General features: G+C 47.9%; 1 protein-coding gene across 2 annotated transcripts in view; it reads left to right on the top strand.

Moving 5' to 3' along the window:
* The window catches only part of LOC135225743 (large ribosomal subunit protein eL36-like), a 31,375-nt gene that overhangs the window by 1,771 nt on the left and 6,786 nt on the right, over positions 1–22,818 (top strand). The window lies entirely within an intron of this gene.

The raw sequence follows: 22,818 nt of genomic DNA, 5'->3' as shown, positions 1-22,818 counted from the left end.
GTACTTTAACTTGGTCTGACACCCGAGATGGGCACCGGTCACAAGTTGTTGGTGGTGAGAGCAAGAGCTCGAGACTTAGCTATAGGGTAAACAAACGCATGGACTGGCTCAACACACCGAAGGTCATGAATGTCCACTCTCTGAGAAAGTACTTAAGGTAAAAAACCTCATGGTACAAGGGTGGACCATGTACGATCAATGTGTACAACCCCCCCAAAAAAGTACATTATAATGCGTCCTGACATCGGAGGTGGGCATCTTGTTGGTGAGAAACGGAGCTAAAGACCTCTACTCCGGTGTCAGGACGCGTTATAATGTACTTTTCTTGGGGTTGTACACATTGATCGTACATGGTCCACCCCTGTACCATGCGGTTTTTTACCCTATAACGCGTCCTGACACTGGAGATGGCCATTAGTCGCGGCTTGTTGTTGGTGAGGCACAGAGCTAAAGACCTCTACTCTCCTTTCAAAGTAAGTATTTTCCCCAAAGTTAGAAATTAAGGCCAAATTTATAGCATTAAACAGAGGGTAGTGAAAAGGGTGGCCAACGCAGTGGAAATCTCACCAAAACGCTTTCGAAATTTTTACTTAAGGTAAACAATCACGGACGATCCACCATCATCACACTGGCCGGGTCTTATTCACTCGATATTTAATTGGTGAAACAAGAATACAAATGCTGCTCTAGGCATACCATTCAAAAGATTGAAGTTTCATCAACATAATGTTATATATAAGAAAGCCCCATACGAATTAAAATAAGCATGTGACGCTCTTGTAAAATAGGGTAAAACACCGCATGGCCTGCATCAATTCAACAATGATCATAGCATGCCACCCTCCGAAAAAATACTTATAACGCATCCTGACACCGGAGGTGGGCATCAGTCGTGACTTGTTGTTGTTGAGAAATGGTCCTAAAGACCTCTACTCTCCTTTCGAAGTAAATATTTTCTCCAAAGTTAGAAATTAAGGCCAAATTTAAAGCATTAAACAGAGGGTAGTGAAAAAGGTGTCCACAGCAGTGGAAATCTCGCCAAAACGCTTTAAAAATTTTTACTTACGCTTCATTTTTTTAGAAGATTGACGCCATCTCGATGTTTACGGAGTCGCTTTTGTCAACAAATTTCCTATTTCCTGTGATAAATCTGCACACCACTTGTAACCACAGACGCTGGGGCACTTTCATCACAACAATCGGAACACGGTCCCTTACCGCGATGTTTTTAAGTAAACTACTCTGTTGGTAGAAGACGACGACGAAGCGTGCACTAGATAATTTTTTAAATAAATAGTAAAACATCAATATTTTACATATTTGTGATTAATTTGAAAATATTCGTTATTGAAAAAGTAACTCGATCCTGACTCAAAATTTTAAGTAATTATTTTTTGGAATTAGAACATTCGTTTAAGTCCTGTATTATGACGTCACGACATCTTGACTCTCGTACCTATTGTAAATAATTGCTATAATCAACTTTCTTGCAGAACAGTTTACCAGTTATTCATGCAGATTATCAGCTATTCATGTAATTGTTATAATTGTAATGCGCATATAGATCTTTATTATTTACTTTTTGGATATATGGAGATGTTTTACTGCTGGATTACCGCCGTAGTGTGACGCAATCGCATTCGGTCCCTGGTACTCTTGTCTGTTTTTGCACCATAAGAAATTATGGGGCCGAATTTGCAACGACCAGAAAGTCGTTAAAAGAGGAAAGGTAGCATTGAGGAGCATATTATTAGGGTAGAACACCACGGCAGGCCAACCCTCATCACGGTGGACGGGTCTTATTCACTCGATATTTAATTGGAGAAACAAGAATACAATTGCAACTCTAAGCATACCATTTAAAAGACTGAAGTTTCGTCAACATAATGTGATTATATGAAAGCCCCTACGAACTAAAATAAGCGTGTGAGCTCTTCGTAAAATATGTTTTCAAGGCAGTTTTGAAATCCAATATGGCGGCTACGTTTTGCATGGAAGGTTCTCATCAGTGACGGCCACCATCTTTCCCCAGCCTTCCCAGCACTCATTTGAACAATGTTAGCGTATATATGTAACGATTATTGAATCTTACTCAAGATTGCAGTTGTAATCAGCATAAAAAACAACATTTTGTTGCCTATATTAGTGAAAGTATGAAACTTGTTATTCCCGGGTTGGTTTGAACTGAATTCCTTTTCTTCCTTGTACTGGTGGTTTTTTACCTTACTCCATCACAACTGAAACTCCACAGTGCTTATTTGATTGTAATTATACACATTTTGGTTCTTAATTCACTCCACAGTGCACTTGAACCATGCTGTGGTTCCTGGTTCCTAAGCACTCACTCCGCAAACACAGTTACGAGCAGCAGACGACAACACTGATTATGAGATGCAAAGCTATATTCCCTTAATTGGTTCTTTACTCAATATTTTAGTTACTTTACTCAAATATTTAGTTGTTTAACTTTACTTCAAAATGTTTATTTAATTCATGTCTATTATCCCTTTTTTGCAACCAAATTAACCCCCAAAAATTACAAATGTTTTCGGATGTATACTTACGAGCAGACGACGTGAGGAAAAATGACTCATCGTTGCCAATCTAGTGGAGCGTCACACATACGCCGATGCATTTACAAACTGTTTCGATGAATTCTAGTTGTCATGGTAATGCAGTAATGATAAAATTGCTGTAATATGTACGTATATATAATACAAATAGATACGCTAATTTCACTTATTTCCCCGTTTTTGTGCAAGTCTTATACCTAGTTTGGAGGGTAAACACACCAATTGACAACACTGATAAACAATTGAAGAGCGCAAAAGGCCGCAAAGAATGCCGTAGTCCCCTTGAATAAGTGCTGGTAAGAGGTTGGTTTACGATTGTTGTGATGAAAGTGCCCCGGCGTCTATGGGTACAAGTGGTGTGCAGATTTAGCACAGGAAATAGGAAGTTTGTTGACACAAGCGACTCCGTAAACATCAAGATGGCGTCAATCTTCGAAACATTTTTAGTTGTAAGTAAAAATTTCTAAAGCGTTTTGGTGAGATTTCCACTGCCGTAGCCACCCTTTTCACTACCCTCTGTTTAAAATCTTAAAATTTGGCCTTAATTTCTAACTTTGGAGAAAATACTTAATTCGAAAGGAGAGTAGAGGTCTTTAGCTCCGTTTCTCACCAACAACAAGTCGCGACTGATGCCCATCTCCGGTGTCAGGACGCGTTATAATGTACTTTTTCGGAGGGTGGCAAGCGTTGATTGTAGGTGGCCTGTTTGGCCTGCTGTGATGTTTTACCCTAGTTTGACATGTGGAAGTGCAAGTACCCTCCAGTCCTCTGGTAGGGTGGGGAGGATTAGGGTAAAACACCACATGGCCCGCAGCAGGCCATGTACGTCCAATGCATGCCACCCTCCGAAAAAGTACATTATAACACGTCCTGACACTGGAGATGGGCATCAGTCGCGACTTGTTGTTGGTGAGAAACGGAGCTAAAGACCTCTACTCTCCTTTCGAAGTTAGTATTTTCTCCAAAGTTAGAAATTAAGGCCAAATTTTAAGATTTAAACAGAGGGTAGTGAAAAGGGTGCCCACGGCAGTGGAAATCTCACCAAAATGCTTTCGAAATTTTTCTTGCACTTCTATTTTTTAGAAGATTGACGCCATCTTGATGTTTACGGAGTCACTTGTGTCAACAAACTTCCCATTTCCTATGATAAATCCACACTCCACTTGTACCTACAGACGCTGGGGCACTTTCATCACAACAATCGGAACACGGTCCCTTACCAGGACGTTTTTAAGTAAACAACTGTTTTGGTAGAAGACGACGACGAAGCGTGCACTTAGATAATTTTTTAAATAAATAGTAAAACACTAATATTTTACATATTTATGATGATTAATATGAAAATATTCGTTATTGAAAAAGTAACTCGATTCTGACTCAAATTTAAGTAATTATTTTTTGGTATTATAACATTCTTCTAAGTCCTGTATTATGACGTCACGACATCTTGACTCTTGTACCTATTGTAAATAATTGCTATACTCAACTTTCTTGCAGAACAGTTTACCAGTTATTCATGCAGATTGTTATCAGTTATTCATGTAATTGTTATAATCGTAATGCGAATATATATCTTTATTATTTACTTTATGGATATATGAAGATGTTTTACTGCCGGATTACCGCCGTAGTGTGACGCAATCAATGTCGGTCCATGGGCCGAATTTGCAATGACCAGAAAGTTGTTAAAAGAGGAAAGTTGGCATTGAGGCGCATATGTTTTGATTGAGAAAAATACAAATTTATGCAATAGCTAGCTTGTAAAAAATACTTGATTACAAAAAACTTGATTGACAACTAAGCAGCATACCTACTATGGGTTTCAGAGACAGTGCAAGCACGTTTTTTGGCAATATTTCTGTAACGAATATTCGTATCGACGAGATTTTGCTATAGTGCATTACACCCAGTGCCGTAATTTATAAGGGTATCGTGAATCACTAATCGTAAAGAATAACAACACGTCCTAGTACCAAGAGACAAAACCTCCATTATCCAGAAATGGATACAAACACGCATTAAAAGCTCCACCTACACCCTCCCCCCCCCTTACACCGCCAGCCCTGTCCTTCCTTCCTTCGCCTCTCTCTCTCTCTCTCTCTCTCTCTCTCTCTCTCTCTCTCTCTCTCTCTCTCTCTCTCTCTCTCTCTCTCTCTCTCTGTTGCCAATTGGTATGTTTTCACCCTCCAAACTGGGTATAAGACTTACACAAAACGTGGAAATTGGTGAAATCGGCCTATGTATTGAAAAGTATACATACATAAATATTGAAGCAATTTTATCATTATTGCATTACTATGACAACTAGAATTCATGGAAACAGTTTATAATAATGCATCGGCATATGTGTCAAGCTCCACTAATGTGGCAACGATGATTTTGCCATTCTTAGCATGCAAACATTAAAGGTTACATTTATTTCTGGCTTACAGTTATTTAAAAAAAATCAAAATACTAATATAGACTTAAATCAATGAAAAGTGCTAGAAAAAAAAAGCACCAAAAAAATACATAATCTAATAATCCGTAGTAGTCTGTTCCTCTATGGTTTTCGGCAGCCAGATATACGACAAGGGTAGAAACATTGGATTGTATCTACTTTAGAAATATCTGTAATTTTTTGGGGTAATTAGGTTGCAAAAAAGGGATAATATACATGAATTAAATTAACATTTTTAAATAACAAAGTAAAGTTGAACTAAATATCGAGTAAAGTATACAATTTAGGGAATAAAACTTTGCAATGTCGTCGTCTGCTGTTCATAACCATGTTTGTGGCGCACGCTTAGGAACTTGGAACAGCAACTTGTTTAAAGTGCAATGTGTGGAGTGAATCGAGACCAAAATAACAATCAAATAAGCACTGTGGAGTTTCAGTTGTGATGACAGTAAGGATAAAAACCACCGATTACAAGGTAAAAATTAATTCATTTGTTCCGACACGGCATACAAACCTTCGGTCCTTTTACAATAGGAAGGTACTAGCGGCAGCTGGATAGGTCGTAAGCTTTCGAACAAGGGGTTCGGTAGTTAACTGCTTGTCCGACAGGCGCGCGCGCGCGACTGGGAGGTAAACAAATCACTTTTGCTTTCGGCCTCACAGTGGATGGACGTGTGTGTTCGACGCTCTCTCTGCCCGCTTCTCGTCGTTGCTTTCTGAGTATTTGGTTGTAATTGTGGTATGAAAGAGTTATTGTAAGTACAATCATTCTCTCTTTTCATATTAATTGCTTCAATCAATTATCTATTTATGATGGAATCTCCTCGCCTCGCTACCCCACGGAGACTTTGCCCGGGTATCGAAGGGCGTAAATGTGGGAAGTTCCGATCGTTCCCGGAGATTGACCCTCATATTTGTGTGCTCGGTGTCGGGGGCGCGAATGCACCCGAGCCGAGCCCTGTGATGTATGTAATGATTGGTCGGAGGCGCCAGTGGACTTGTATGAGGGCAGGAAGAAGCGAAGGCCTGCAAAGGAGTCGTCGGAAAGCTCTCCCCGCGACTCCTTTGGTGACGGACACTTCGTCTTCTTTCCTGCCGCCCGCTCAACTTCCACGTCTCGCGCCTTCCCCTTCGGGGGGTTGGGGTGTCTATGGATCCTTCTCCTCTCCCTGACTGTGGTCGAGTGTGGAGGAGGGGCCGCCTAGATACCCTGACGTAGAGTTTGTACTCGGGTCCATCGGGTACCGCTCTATCCGTTCTCTTCGCGCGAGCGGGTGTTAAGAGGATACCGTTCTAATCACCCTCACTTTTGCCTCCTCGTTTGGCGGTTGCCGCGAAGGATGACCTCGGACAGGTAGTGGGCATCGTTGGGGCTGCAGGGGCGTGCCCGCGTGTCCAGGGGCTGCTCTATCATCTCGCTGTCTCCGTGGCGGTCAACCATGCAACTGGTCACGTAACCCCACCACCGACCCTTACCCCGTAAACAACCCCGGTCTTTAGCGCTTCACCTCCTCCCTGGTGGTTTACCCCCCCACCCAGCACGGCGGTCCTCTGTAAACACCCACTACATCGGTGCAGGGGCCGTAGTCGCCGTGCTCGGGGGTTAGTGTGATGCCCGCCACCTTGGGGTTTTGCCCTGTGCTGCCGCGGTACCCGGACTTCCATGGTGTCCCGAATGGAGCTCGGCCCCTGGGACCTCCCCACCCGGTACCTAGGACCGTCCCTGTGCCGCTGGTTTCGCCCATCTGGACCGCCCACCCACAGTCTGCCCGTATCCTGCCCGTGACCCACACCGCTGCTGTCCCTCCTGTAACTGCCTCCTTCCTGTTATCGTCTGCCGTTCCCTGGTGATGCTCGCACCTCTGCTGGATGTTGTTTGTTTGTTTTCCTGGCGACCGCTGGCTCCCCCTATGCTGGTCCTGTTCGTAACAGGTTACGTCCAGGGCCCTTTTGTTTGCTTTGCTTCCCAACAGCAGCCCCCTGCTGTCCGTCCTGGATGACAGATCTGAACGTCCGGTCCTGAGGGAGGTTGACGGAAGAATAAGGAAGAAGAGGAGGGAAGGTGTCGTCGTCGTCTTCTATCGTCTTTCTTCGTCGTCGTCGTCCGTTCTGCCCGCCTCTTCCCTTCCCCTTGTTTCTTTCTGAAGGCTCCCCCGCCTAAAAGGAAAGAAGACGGTTCGCCCCCCCCCCCCTCCCCCCCTAAAAGAAGTCTCCTTCGGGAACTTCTAAGGGCCCGTCCTCCGCTCTTGGTGAGACGGGGGGTTTCTTCCGCTGGTCGCCCTGCTCCTTCGGGGAGCAATTACCCTGTCCTCTTTCTCCCGCAAAGGAAGAAGAACTGACGGGGACCAAGAGGGGGTGCCGGCTAACACCGGTGGCACGTTCCTCCTCCTGCTGTCCGTGGTTATCTGCCAACGCAGCAGGTCGGGTCCGGTCTCCGGCCAGCGTCGTTTCGCGAGAGGTAACCGCGTGTACGGATCCGCCTACTGACCATCGACCGTGGCAAGGCCATGGAACCAGACCTCTGGAGTCCGCTCCAGCGTCATGGTTTCATGGCACGGAGCGGAAGACTGGTGACAGGACCGCTCGCAAAATGCGAACTCTCATCCATGGCCAGCTCTCGCTCTCCTCCCGCTGGCGGAGCAGCTGGCTACCCCCTGGGCGGAAATACGTGACTGGTCCATGACCGGACCACGGGCTGAGGCTGGGACGAGGTCCCCCCTCGTTTGCGCCGGCAACCAGCCGCGGTCTGGTACCTAGCGAACTGACCGCAACCGTGAGGATACGCACCGATCTCACCACCGTGACAGTGGGAGCTTCGCCCGGTCGCCTGACCGTCAGCTCTCACAGATAGATGTCGGATCGGGTACGGGCGACCAGCCCACCCAGCTCCTCTGACACACCGAGAACCGGGGCCGCTGTTCTCGGTCCCAAGCCGTTCTCCACAGCGAGAACGGCTCGACTAGGTTCTGGCAAGCTCGATCGCCCCGCACTGGGCGGGTTTGCGATCGCCTTGCAGTCCCTCCAAGCCCGCGGGTTTTCTGCCCAGCGATCGAGGAGAGCGTCGGAAGGTCTTCCTCTCCCATACCTTCAACCTCCTCGGGTTACACCTAGGGAGGGGCGAGGTATTGAGGAGTGAATCGTGAGGGGTGCGCCCCTCAGGAATCCCGACCACGTATCGTCGTAACTCACCAGGCCCTCGGTCCTGCGGACCAGCCAGGTCGTACGCACGGGTGGTTGGAGGGGAGCCTAGAGGGGGCTGGTCGCTTTGCTGCTCTCCTTTGAGGGGTGAGGTATGGGTCATCGGAGGAGGTGCTGCCCTGTTTGAGGGAACTGGACGGATCCCGGACTCCGCAGGAATGCAGTCACCTCCTGAAGATCCTAGAGGAACTTTGCCGAGGTTATTGCGCTGATTCGTCAGCACAACGACCTAGCGGGGTAAGGATCGCCCCGCCCCTCCCACCATCCGAGCCGACGCTCCCGGTCCTCGGGAGTCGTTTCTGGGGACCCGAAGTAGGGAACCCAAGACCGACGGTGGGTTTTTGCCACGGCGTTTCGGTAGCTTGCGGACTCAGTGCTGGACCAGGTTTGAAATCGGGGGCTTGTCTCCTGGACAAGACGTTCCGCATCAAGTCTGGCATGGTCTAGCAAGCTGCTTCCACCTCCTCTGCTACGACAGCGGCTGTTTTTTTACGTGCCATCTGGGAGGACCCTATGCCGGCCAAATCAGGTGAACCCTCTGGTAGTTTAGCTAGGCTGACTCCACGGGGGGGGGGGTGGTGTCCTCCTGCCAACAGGCTTCCTGTCCCGATAACCAGTTGGTTTCTCGCAGGCAAGAGGCACTCGGCTGGAAATCTAACCGCCATGGCATCTTTCCAGGCCGTTCTCCTGGCTATATCTTGTGGTCCCTCACAGTTATCTACTAAGGTCCCGCAGCCAACTGCCGGGTGGGATTTCTTTCTCCCGAAGATGACTCGGCCTTGCAAGGAGACGCTTTAGCCAGTCCTGGGGGAAGGGGAAGAGCCATCTACCTTCCTTGCCCACCAGACGGTGAACCTGTGGGCCAACCTTGGTTTCTCCCTCCGACGAAGGGACGCTGTCCTTTACTCGGGTTTGTTTTCCAGGGCGGCCGGGCGTGAGGTCGGCGTTGGGACTGTCGCAACGGAAGCCTTTACGGAGTTCCGCTCTCCTCCTTCCCAGGAGGATGATGGTGGAACTCTGCGGTGGACGGAACCAACGGCGCCACTGATTGACAGTTGACCGTCTTGGTTCGACCATCAGTCCTCGAAAGGCGTTCTGGGCAGCCGCTCGGACTGCCGGCCAAGAGTCTAAGAGCTTTCGGCTAGCGCTTCCTCGGCGTGCTAAGACGTTGCTAGCGTCGAAGCCCCGGGGTGGAATGGACTCTGTCCTTCTTCGTCTGTCTTAATCTAGCAGGGGATCCCGTCAACCAGCCCATCCTAACGCCCCTCCTCCATCCCGTTGGAGGCTCTGGGAAGAAGTCGAAGAAAGGGGGGAAAAGTGGGGGAAACAGGGACTAGGGCGGCCGTTCCCCCTCAACCTGCTGCCGGAAGGTTGGGGTGAGGGGTGCCCTGGCCAGCCATTGGGTCAACTTGGCAGCGCTAACGGCGCCGAGACCTGGAATTGTAAGCATGTCCTTCGGGAAGGGATATCTATTACCCCGCACTTGCGAATCTCGGCCACCCCTCCCACCTCCAACCCGTGTCCCAACAAGCAGTCGTACGTTCCGGTCATTCGAAGGACGTAGCACTGAGACAGGATAATCAGACCATGCTGAGCAAGAGATCTGTAGAATAGCGTCCACTTATCAGTCACCGGGCTTTTACCCAGTCGACTCTTCCTGGTGGAAAAGTCTATTGGGAGGCCTGGCCCCGGTGGTTATAAGATCTTCTCTCCCCTGAAAGACCGGTTTTTGTTTCGCCAGAACCCGGTTTTCACACGATGGGAGACGGCACTCCTCAGTGCTCCGACTCCATCTACCCGGGAGAAACGATTTTCATGCTTTCAGTGGACTTGAAGGAATGCGTATTTCCAAATACCCATTATCATCAGTCCTCCAGAAAGTACCTCCGCTTCATCCGTCGACGGGACCTGGTGTAACCAGTTCAGGGCACTGTGCTTTCGGTCCTCTCAACCGCCCCACAGGTTTGTTCATCGGCGAGTGTTGCACTTCTGGTGTCCTGCTTGGGCCCCAATTCGCCCACGGGATAACGTCTGATGAGGTATCTCGACGATTGGTTTAGTAACCCTGGCTAGCTCCCCTCCGCTCGCAGTTTGGCTGACAGGTAACGTGGGATCGACTGCTCGAGTTCTTGTCGCGATCTGGGGATCGTGGTGAACTTCGAGAAAGTCCGATCTCGAGCCCCACAAGCGAAGGATGAAGTACCCCTGGGGTATGCTGATCGAGCCACGGTAGGCAGGGGCGAGTCTTCCCCGCAGACTCCGGCGGATCAGGTCAGATTCAGGGAGGCAGCCAATCCCAGTTTCCTGTCCTCGGCCGAGGAACAGGTAACCTCAGTCGATGGCGCAAGTCGTGGATCGGACTACCTTTGTCGTCACTTCCGAGAAGTTAAGTCCCTCCAACGGGCGTCTTCACCTGCCGGTCTCTTCCGTTGGAAAGACTAAAGGAGGAGTTGGTCGCATGGCGACGATCCCCCAAAGCTTTTTCGGAGTGTCACTGACACAGGAGGTTGAGGCGAGGACCTAGCCCCTGGTGGTCTTGGACCGACAGAACCTCTTAAGGAGGAGAGTGCCTCTACGCACTCCCCCCCCGGACATGCAGCTGGTTTCTCTGACGCATCGACCGAGGGATGGGGCAGCACACCTGGGGGTAGGAGTTGCCTGACTTTCAGGAGTGTGGGTAACTAGAAAAAAAAACCCGAACGCCGCCACCTTCCACATCAATGTACTGGAAACTCAAGGGCAGCGTTCCCTCCGCTCTCCAAGAGTTTCAGACCAGCTTGATGGGACCACTCAGTGGTGTTTTGATGTGCGACAACACCACGGTGGTGGCTTACGTCCTACAATAACAGGGGGCCTAGGTGTCCTCCTCCCGTTTGTACCAGTTGACCTCGGCAGGTGCCACGGGATTGGCTCAGGCACACTCCAATAGAGCTGTCTAGGCACGCTACATTCCAGGTAAGGAAGGGAATGTAGTAATCAAGACTACGCTCATCCAAGGCCGTCTGGGGGGGGGCGGGAATCAGGTGATAGGGACCGAATTGGTCTCTAACACCAGGACTTGGTGCGGAAAGGCTCTTCGACCTGTGGGGGTTCGACCAGTCGTGGATCTGTTTCGTGCCACCCGGCGTCAACCAGGAACTCCCGGGTGTTCTTCCCTCAATCTGTTCTTCTTTCGTACCGGTTGGGCCGGGACCCCATGGGCATCTGCATAGGACCGCTCTTCAATCCACCCGTGGGATCCCAACCTCTTCTTCGCCTATGCCTTTCCCCCGTTCAGGCCTGATTGTCGCAAGGTGATCAGTCGAGCCCGCTGGTCACCTGTGAATCTCATATATCCTGGTTGGCTCCCACAATGGCCCGCAAGGCCATTTGGTATCCGGACCTGCTGGCTTCTTCTCGCCGGGATAACCGAGAAGATTCTTCCTCCCTTGGCCCAGGAGACCTTCTTGTGCCCCCACACGTCGCGGCGTACCACCAGAGCAGTCCAGTCCCCTACGTCGTTCACGGCTGGCTGTTATCCCCACATCTCTTGCTGCGAACGATAGGCTTTTATCTCGTAGCGCAGTCAACCTGAGAATGGGCTGGAAAGGTCCGTCAGTCCCTCTGCAGATCTGTGTACCAGGTGGGAAGTGGGCCCGCCGTCTTCCTGTGGTTGGTGTCCGTAGACTGGGTCTATCTCCTCTCAGAGCCCCACTCTTCAGCAGGTAGTGGATTTCCTCGGTTTTTCTTCGCCGCGAGAGAAGCTCCTCTCAGTCCCCCCACTAGGTCAAAGGATACAGGAGCCAGCCTTGGCGCCTCGTACCTGAGGACTGAGGGGGTTGGACATCTCGAACTTCCGGTTCGCGCTCTCCTTGCTTATGATGGAGCTTCGAAAGGTTTTTCTTGCCCACCCACGGGTTAACTCAGGCCCCCTGCCGTGGGACGTTTGACTCTCCGTCCTTAGGTGTCTGACTCGAAAACACCGTTCGGCCACTCCGGAGAGTCGTCCAGACAGGATCTGACCCCTCAAGACCCTCTTCTTCCTGCTGGCCCCTGGCATCGGTCGAAGAGTAGTCGGGTGGAACTTTCATGGTCCCTTTCCTATGATTGTACGACACTCCATTGGGGATGGGTGATCCGTGACGCTTCGTTTTCGTCCCAAATGTTCTTCGTTGCCGAAGACTCGAAAGACCGTCGGTCCCTGACTACAGGTTGTCGAGTCATTCACGATTCCCTCCCTATTGGACTTCACCGATAATGATGCGGATGAGATGCTGCTTTGTCCTGTGAGGGCGCTACGGCGCTATCTGAAGAGAACTCGGCACCTCAGGCCTGAGTGTCGACGCCTCTTCGTTAGCACCGGGGTCACCAAGAAAGAAGTATCCAAGAACACTCTTTCATTCTGGCTGCGTGAGGTCATCAGGAGGGCGTATGAGGCTGATGGTAGTGACGACATCCGTACGTCCCGTCCGAGAGCTCACGAAGTCAGAAGTATTGGCCCCTCGTTGGCGTTTCGTAAGAACTTCTCCGTGGCGCAGGTCCTGAAGGCAGGGGTCTGGTCTAACCAGACTACCTTTACGTCCTTCTACCTTCGGGTATATTGCCCACAGGTCCTTGGATACCTTTTCCTTGGGACCCGTGGTGGCTGCTCAACAAGTTGTGTAGCTAACCCAGACCCTCGCAGGCTGAACAGCATCGAGTCCTGGTGTGACTGTGTGGATGGGATGTGTGAGTGAGTGAGTGACTGGCTCTCTTTTCATCTTTTCTCCCCCTCCCCCTCTACCTGTGGGCAGAGGGCCTATGGTCGTCACTACGCTGGATGAGGACGAGATGCAGGTGAGCTATATGACAGAGCCCCATCCATATCCCTTTCACTAGGGATAGGAGCAGAATATCCACCACTTCCTTCTACAAGGGGGGTGAAGTGGATGCCTACAAGAGTCAAACCCATGACTTTATATTTGCTCCTGTACAGGAACAAGTTCTTACATTGCTGGTACGAAGAGATACGCATGCCTCTCTCTTAGTACTTCGGTCCAGAGGTCTGACCATTGATCCTGCGGTGCACCCCACCCCGATCATCGACAGAGGCTTGGATCCCTCCCTCGCTCTTACGACCAGGGAGACTTCCTAAGGTTGGGCGAACACCAGTCTGTTCACAAAAGACTCAGATTCCTCCCACCAAGAAGTGAGTCTTCCTATTGTAAAAGGACCGAAGGTTTGTATGCCGTGTCGGAACAAATGACAATTTGTCCAAAATTGCATTTTTCCTAACTATACAAACCTGAGGTCCTTTTACACATAGCCCCACCTCATGCCACCCCTCACTCTGCAGTTTTTGCTTGGGCCAAAAGCAAAAGTGATTTGTTTACCTCCCAGTCGCGCGCGCGCGCCTGTCGGACAAGCAGTTAACTACCGAACCCCTTGTTCGAAAGCTTACGACCTATCCAGCTGCCGCTAGTACCTTCCTATTGTAAAAGGACCTCAGGTTTGTATAGTTAGGAAAAATGCAATTTTGGACAAATTGTCATTTCAAACCATGACCCCGGGAATAACAAGTTTTATACTCTCACTAATATATGCAACAAAATGTTTTATTGTGCTGAATACAACTGCAATCTTGAGTAAGATCGATAAATGTTACATATTTATGCTAACATTGTTCAAATGAGTGCTGGGAAAGATGGTGTCCATCACTGATCAGACCCTGCCATCCACACAGTAGCCGCCATATTGGATTTCAAAATTGCCTTGAAAACATATTTTCATACAATAAACTTACCTGTCAGATATATACATAGCTAAGACTCCGTCGTCCCTGACAGAAATTCAAATTTCGCGCCACTCGCTACAGGTAGGTCAGGTGATCTACCGGCCTGCCCTGGGCGGCAGGACTAGGAACCATCCCCGTTTTCTATCATATTTTCTCTGTCGCCGGTGGTATCAACATTGTTGCTATTACCTCCTGACTTAGATTCTTATTTCATCCTTTGATCATCGTTTCTCGGCTTTTTGGTGACGTATCTGGATCGTGTTTTTGGCATTCGCTACTGTGGACTGTTTTTGGAATTGCTTTTTGGATTTTTCTCAGTATGTCTGATTCAAATGTGAGTGTGAGAATGTGTGTGAATGTAGGCTGCAGGGTGAGGATACCGAAAGCTTCGGTTGATCCTCACACTGTATGTCGTAAATGTAGGGGGTTTCAGTTGTTGCTAATAATACTTGTCATGAATGCGAGGGATTAAATGCAGAAGAGTGGAAGACTTTAACTTCTTATTTGAAGAAGTTAGAGAGGGATAGGGTTAGACGTCTGAAAGGTGTGAGTTCAAGGCCTATTGAGCCTTTTACTGATAATTATTCTAATCCTAATGATTTAGATTCTCCCTATGTGTCTAATTCACAAAGTGTACTTTCGGAATTGGCCTCGGAAATCGCCGATCTGAAAGCTACTATTCGAGACATGAAGTCCAAAATGGCGGACTTACAAGGTAAGGCTAGTGAAAGTGAGCATTACAGTGAAGTGAGTTCTCCCAGTGTTGTGGAGGGGGCGTTTGATCGTCCCTGCGACGCTCCCAGGCCTAGACCTCTTCCAAGCTCCCATGCCCAGAGGAGAAGGAAAGTCGAAAGCCTTAAGGAGGTCGTGGGGAATCCCAAACGGTCGACGTCCCTTCAGCAAGCTCTGTTTCGTGGCAGGCTGCTCAAGGGCGCTTTAGAAAAAGCGTCCTTCGTGAGTGTTTCTCATCCTCCCTCTCCCTCACCTAAACGAGGGTGGAAGGAGTCGGATTTATCGAGGCCTCTGAAACGTCATTTTGAAGAACCCGAAATTGATTCGAGCCCAGAGCGTTTCTCAGATGACGCTCCCTCTTCTATTAAGAAGGCGAAGGTGGCGTCAGCGTCACCCGACGAGGACGCAGAAGTACCCTTTCCTACTTCTCCCCCGATTGATGACGAAAGGTGCTCATGCAGTTGACGTGGAGAAGCTTCAAGGAAGATTATCATGGCAGTACAAGAACAACTGGCCTCTCTGGTGGGAGTTTTAGCGCCTCGTAGGAGGACGTTGCGCTTCCAATCAAGAAGTCTCGTCCTCTCTCCCCTGCTAAGCGAGAAGCGTCATGCAGACGTGAAGCTTCTAAACATATCACAGAAGCTTCGGGTTCGAGAGCGAGATCGGTAGCTTACGAAAGATACGTAACGCCAGAGAGACGTGAGACGTCTTTTAGACATGAAGGTCTTTGAAAGCTGATGGTAGACGCGAAGCTCCAACCAATATTTTGGCGCCAGTTTAGGACGCCTTTGAGAGCGGAGCGTCTTCCAGGCGCGAGGCGTCATCCAGACGTCAGCAGCCAAGTACGCGGGAGGCGTCAGCCAGGACGCTTGGCGGACGAGAAGCGTCATCCAAGCGGGAAGCGTCTTCTGTTTATGGAGAGAAGCCTGAGCTTTTGGGCGCCTTCCAGGGCTATCAAGCGGGAAGAGAAGGAATATCATTCCCTTAGCCCCTCTCCTATTAGGAGTTTTTGTCTCCTCCAGAGGAAGAACATACAGAGTTGGGAGCGGAGACTCATTTAGATCCCGAGTTAGAAGTAAACTCGGACGAAGAATATCAAGGAAGAGAAGGACTGTCGACTATAAAGTTTTGACTGCCTTGCTTCTAGAGGAGTATGGAGACTAATTGACTCCTGCCGCTCCTCCTTCTCCGCGCGCTCTGTTTTCGAGTGCTAAGACGAAGAAGTCTTCGTCTTTTCTCAAAATAAAGCCCACCATTTCAATGAAGAGGGCTCTACAATCCTTAGACTCTTGGATGAAGTCTAAGAAGGACTTAGTAAGAACGGTCTTCTGCATGCCTCCAGCGAGACTAGCTGGTAAAAGAGGCATTTTGGTATCAGACGGGAGAGAATATGGGTATTGCTCTTCCGTCTACGTCAGAAGCAGACTTTTCGACCTTAGTTGACGCTTCACGTCGACAAGGTCTGAACTCGGCACGTATTATGTCATTTCTGAACTGGACCATCTCCTCAGGGACTCTTTCATGTATTGGAAGTTTTCAACTTCTTAGATTGGTCCCTTGGGGTGATGTCCAAGAAAGCCCATGATTCTGAAGAATCAAACCAGAAGCCCTTTTGTGCATATTGTCTTTGTATAGACAAAGCGGTGCAGGATGGCTCGTTTGAAATCTCCTCTTTGTTTGGAGCAGGTCCTTCTAAAAAAGAGGACGGTATATGGTGCCTTTTTAACCAAGGCAGTCTCCCACGCTCAGAGGCAGCGCTGCTGTATTCGCCTTTGTCTGACTTTTTGTTCCCTTCTCGTTGGTGAAGGACATTGCTCATTCATTAACTGAGAAGGCGCTCAGGACCTTCTGACGCAGTCAGCAAGGAAGAAGAAGCCTGCTTCTACACCTGACAAGAAAGGACCGAGTACATCGGTTCAGGCCCTTTCGAGGTGGCCCTACCTCCAGACCTCCCGCAAGAAGGAAGGCTCCTGAGAAGAGAGGTAGGTCTGCCTTTCGTCCCTTTAAAAAGGGAAAGTGAAGCTTCTCTCCTCCAAGCACCAGTAGGTGCCAGGCTCCTGGGATTTGTGGAGGCCTGACACTTATAAACGCAGACGCGTCATCATTGTCTGTAATAAGGAAGGATATCGTATCCCTTTCCTGAACACTCCTCCCCTCCTAACGTCAATACCACGGGAACTAACAGCCAAGTACAAGGATCCTGTGCTGAGGGATACTCTTCGATCGATGGTGGAACAAATGTGGGCACAGAGCGATAGAACTAGTTACTGGATCAAAACTTCTCGGGGTTTTGACAATCGCCTTTTTCTGGTTGCGAAGGCCTCGGGAGGCTGGAGACCAGTACTAGACGTCAGCTCTGAAACAAATTTGTTCGGAAGGAGAAGTTCTCGATGGAGACTTCTGCTTCAGTCCTTGCGTCATTGCGACAAGGAGATTGGATGGTGTCTCTAGATCTCCAGGACGCCTATTTTCACGTCCCGATCCACCCTTCATCGAAGAAGTACCTCAGTTTCATGACGGGGGGGAAGGATCTTTCAGTTCAGAGCCTTGTGTTTCGGCCTGTCCACAGCTCCTCAGGTCTTCACAAGCCTGATGAAGAATGTGGCGAGGTTTCTTCACCTCAAAGGAGTAAATATCTCTCTGTATCTGGACGACTGGCTCATCAGGGGCCAGATCAGAGAGACAGTGCTTGAGGACCTGACGTTAACTTTAGATCTGATCAAAGCGTTGGGATTGCTCGTGAACCTCGAGAAGTCGCAGCTGACCCCCAGACAGAACTTATCTATCTGGGATTCGGATGGATTCTCGGGGTTTTCGAGTATTTCCTTCGCAAGAGAGAATCGCAAAAGGTTTGCAGATAGTCTCTCTCTTCTTAAGGAAGGAACATACGTCGGCGAGGGAATGGTTGAGCCTTCTAGGGACCCTTTCCTCGCTCGAAGAGTTTTTCTTCCCGCTAGGAAGACTTCATTTACGTCCGCTTCAATTCTTCCTCAAGAAGTCTTGGAGTTGGAAAACTGGACAACTTTCGGACGCCTTTCCCATTCCAGTGGAGATAAGACAGCACCTGGAATGGTGGTTGTTGCCCCTCTGGAAGAGAACAAAGGGATCTCTCTAAGACACAGAACCCAGACCTAGTGTTGTACTTCGACGCGTCGGAGAAAGGTTGGGGAGCAACATTAGGCTCGAAGGAGGTGTCAGGCACCTGGGAACCAGCGCAGGTGGCTTGGCACATAAACTGCAAAGAGCTCTTCGCCGTGCATCTGGCTTGAAGAGTCTAGAACCTCTGGTGTCGAACAAAGTAGTGCAAGTAAACGTGGACAACACCACCGCACTTGCCTACATTCGAAACGAGGGAGGGACTCACTCCTCGTTCCTTTACGAACTGACGAGAGACCTTTTGCTTTGGACGTCTCACAGGAACATCTCCCTTCTGACAAGGTTCGTTCAGGGAGTAAAGAATGTGAAGGCGGACAGACTCAGCAGGAGGAACCAGGTCCTTCATACAGAGTGGACCCTACACGAGGAGGTGTCTAAGATCTCTGGTCGCTGTTGGGGACACCTCATGTGGATCTCTTCGCCACATTCATTTCCAAAAGGCTGGCAGTCTTTTGCTCGGTCGTGGAAGATCCAAGAGCTCTTATGGTAGACGCCTTCCTGCTAGATTGGTCTCGCGTAGACGTCTATGCTTTTCCTCCATTCAAAATCCTGGGACTAGTACTAAAAAACAAAAAAGTTTGTGGCGTCAAAGGAGATGAGGATGACATTGATAGCCCCCTTTTGGCCGGCCCAAGATTGGTTCACGGAGGTGGTAGAGTGGATCGTAGACTTTCCAAGATCCCTACCAAGAAGGATGGATCTTCTCAGACAGCACACTTCAAGAGGTATCATCAAAACCTCCCCGCTCTCGCGCTGACTGCCTTTTCGACTATCGAAAGGCTCGTCAGAGCGAGAGGGTTTTCTCGCGAAGTTGCAAGCGCATCGCGAGAGCACGAAGAACCTCCACTACGTAGTTATCAGTCGAAGTGGGAGGTTTTTAGAAGGTGTGAGAACTAAGAAGTTGTCCTCCTCCACTACTCTATAGCGGAAATTGCTGATTTCCTTCTATTCCTGAGAGAGCATCTCATCTAGCTGTATCCACAATAAAGGGATACAGAAGTATGCTCTCGGCTGTCTTCAGGAATAGAGATTAGATCTGGCAGATAATAAAGATCTCCACGATCTCATAAGGTCCTTTGAGACTTCAAAGTCGAAGGAACCGTCCCCTCCGAACTGAACCTAGACGTGGTTCTCAAGTTTCTTTCATCTGAAAGATTCGAACCTCCTCATCTGGCTTCGTTTCGAGACATCACCAGAAAATGCCTATTCCTATTATCTTTAGCTACGGCAAAGAGAGTTAGTGAATTACATGCTCTGCAAGATAAAGTAGGTTTCAAGGGAGACTCAGCTATTTGCTCGTTTAAGACCCTGTTTTTAGCTAAAAGAATGAGAATCCCTCGAATCCCTGGCGTAAGTCATTCGAAGTCAAAGGCATATCGAGTCTCGTAGGAAGAGAAGCGAAAGATCTCTATGCCCTGTAAGAGCTCTAAAGTTCTACATTCAGAGAAAAGCATCAGAGGGAGGCTCTAGACAAGGTCTTTGGTGCGCGGTAAAAGACCCCACCCCCACAAGACTGATGTCCAAGAATGCTCTGGCATTCTTTGTGAGGAACGTCATTACAGACGCGCATAAGGTCTGTTCTGACGAACAGTTTACGACTGTTGAAAGTTAAAGCTCATGAAGTGAGAGCAGTAGCGACGTCTCTCGTCGTTTCATAAGAATATGTCGCTTAAAAACATCATAGATACGACATTTTGGAGATGCAACTCAGTATTTGCATCTCATTACTTGAAAGACGTTCGTGTGACTATGAGAAGTTTTTTTTTCTCTGGGTCCTTTCGTATCGGCGGATACGATTCTGGGTACGGGAGCCGACACCAATCCTTAAAAGTATATACATTTCTTCTTTTTGGTTATGGTCTGGAGTCTCTTCGAACAATGGAGACTTGGTTTAGCACGGGCGGCCGTCTATGTTGTTCAGTAAGAGAATCTTGTCATATCTAATTAGATGAGTATAATTTTTTTTTTTTTAGAAATTATGTATGTGTGCGTAGTGGTTTTTGAGTTACGGTTGTTGTGAAGAGTTCGGGGATAACTCGGAAACAATCCTTAGTCTAACATATGGTTAGGATCAGGTGGTCGGGATTGGTTTGTGTGCTCCTTCATAAGGTGTATTGTCATATAAGTGGATCAGCACCCAGTTGACAAAGTCCTTTCAGGCTCTGCCGAGTAAGCGGATAAAGACCCATCGGCAGACCCTCAAGAACTAACTTGGCCATAGATCATATATCTCGCTAAAGTTTCTTGAGGTGATGCAGACTACTGGGCAAACACCCACGAAGTCTACCACCTATCAGGTAGGAACCAAGGTTTTATTTATACTACAACATATGTTTTTTGTTTACCTGTCTATTCCACATAGTAGCTGTCTTTACACCCTCCACCGAAGGGTGCCAATCAGCTATGTATATATCTGACAGGGAAGTTGATTGTATGAAAATGATATTGTTATGTTACAATAAAGTTTCATACATACTTACCTGGCAGATATATACAATTAAAGACCCACCCAGCCTCCCCGCAGGAGACAGGTGGAAGAGAGAAAATATGATAGAAAACGGGGATGGTTCCTAGTCCTGCCGCCCAGGGCAGGCCGGTAGATCACCTGACCTACCTGTAGCGAGTGGCGCGAAATTTGAATTTCTGTCGGGGACGACGGAGTCTTAGCTATGTATATATCTGCCAGGTAAGTATGTATGAAACTTTATTGTAACATAACAATATCATTTTACGAAGAGCGTCACATGCTTATTTTAGTTCGTATGGGGCTTTCATATATCACATTATTTAGACGAAACTTCAATCTTTTGAATGGTATGCTTAGAGTTGTGATTGTATTCTTGTTTCACCAATTAAATATAGAGTGAATAAGACCCGTCCAGTGTGATAAGGGTTGGTAGTCAGTGATGTTTTACCTAGTTAGTAATTGGTGTGGATATAGGTAACTATTGTTTATTCCTATGCGATATACAAACCCTAGGTCCTTTACTATAGAAATTGCCTTAGGCGTAGCCTGGACACAACTGCAATTCTTTAACAAGCCTGTTCAGTAGCTAGCTAACTACCGGTCTGGTCATTGGTAGTCTCTCCGACAGGATGTAAATATTCCAGTTTGCTTTCAGCTGTTGCTGCGGATAGATGTGTTCTCCACTGCTCTCTGCCTGACTGTTTACTGCTGTTTTCCTTCAATCCCGGTGGGATTTTTCTTTGTTGTTTCTTTATATGTAATATGTTGTTGTGATAATGTGTTTGTGATATACGGAATCATGCAAACCCATGAATTGCAAGTCTGTGTCCCCTGTCCTTGGCAGTGCCCTGGGGTAGAGGGTAGGAGGTGCGGCAGTTTCTGCACCTTGATGGATCGATCCTCACGCCCTTTGCCCATCATGGCGGGGCCGTGAGTGTAACAAATTTTTGTGTGTGCAGTGTTCTGTAGGTTTATGACACAGTGGGGGAAGTTTGCCGGGAAGAGGAAAGACTTAAGAAGACTACCTGTGATAGGGGTAAGGCACCTCCCACCACACCAAGGGACTAACCTCACCTCTTCCTTTTTATTTCCCTCTCTCCTGACAACCGTCCTGTACTTGGGAAGGAACGGGAACCTGGAGGCTATCCCAAAAGTCTTGGGAGCCCCAGGAGTTCGAACCCAGGTTCTTTTTCTTGTCTATGGTTCCAAGGGCGTTGCTTCCAGTCCTTATTCTGGTCCCTCGAAAGAAGAGGAGTTAGGCTGGAGTGGGGGGGGGCACAACTCTCACTGACGCTGATGGCAGCGCGTTCAAATGCATTTACTGGAAGTATTTGCAACGCATTAGATTGACAAAGTGTGTTGCAGCCTGATCGTTTACCTTATCTGCGTACAGAAGCAGAGATTTTTTAGGTTTTGCCTTTTTTCTAAAATTCCTCGAGGCATTGAAGCTATTTCGGGAGACAGAAAAAAAAATACAGGAATACGGGAGAATCCCTGTATAATCCTGGAGGGTTGACAAGCCTATATAGTACATTGAATTGAAGCTGGATTTTTCCAGTTATGCCTGAATTCCAAAATCATATTTGGTGAGCTTTAAAGAACCAATCAGGTTTCAGTATTGTGGATCCTGGTACAAATAACAAAAAATCTTTTAAATACTAACTATCCATACCCATAATACACTGTGAAATGGAAAATCCAATCGGGAACTCCACTAACGTGACTGGAAGCTGTGGATCAGGGGGGGGAATGAATGAAGAGTAGGGTCAGGGCTACCATAGACCCAGTAGGCATTTCAGAGGGAATATGACTTAAGCAGACTTACCATAACCTAACCTTGCTTAAAAATGGGATCTACCATATTTAACCTGGCTTTGACTTCTCATGGGAGTTACCCCATTATATTAGACGTGGGTTACTTTCCAGTTTGGAAAATGATTTTTGTTTGATTATAGTACTGTGCTTGAGATATTGAACAAAGCTTGATCTTTTTTCAAGTCATATAAAGGTAGTGTTGTGAATATGTTCAAGTCATGTATCGCTAGTTTATAACTGATTCAAAATATTTTCTGTTCTATTATTTGAATTGTTCAAGGTATATGATTATAATTCTGACTAATTTGAATATTTTTATTTGTTTACCTGACTTTCATTCCTAGCCAAAGTTATGACTTGTTTCTGTGACTTTATTACAGGCTGCCATAAATTCTGAGACTGTATTACAGACTCCCATAGATTAATGTGCCTTTTTTTCATGCGATTTTTTATCTGTGATTATTTGTTACCTGGATTCAATTTGCCAAGCTGTCAGCTAGATATAATCTGCGGAAGAGGAATGTGATCAGTTACCAGATCAGGTACTAGTGGGCCCCAGCTAGTCCCTGCACCCTTGTATAGATAGAAGGTTGCATTACTCTAAAAGTACCAGGAATGAAACTGTCCAACTTAATGACTACTACCAGATATATAATCACCTGAAACATCAAATAGTCCAAAAGAA

Source organism: Macrobrachium nipponense, chromosome 13 (assembly GCF_015104395.2).
Source record: "Macrobrachium nipponense isolate FS-2020 chromosome 13, ASM1510439v2, whole genome shotgun sequence".
Taxonomy (NCBI): Eukaryota; Metazoa; Arthropoda; class Malacostraca; order Decapoda; family Palaemonidae; genus Macrobrachium; species Macrobrachium nipponense.
The sequence above is the reverse complement of the archived record's forward strand: the minus strand, read 5'-3'. Positions and strand labels throughout refer to the sequence as shown.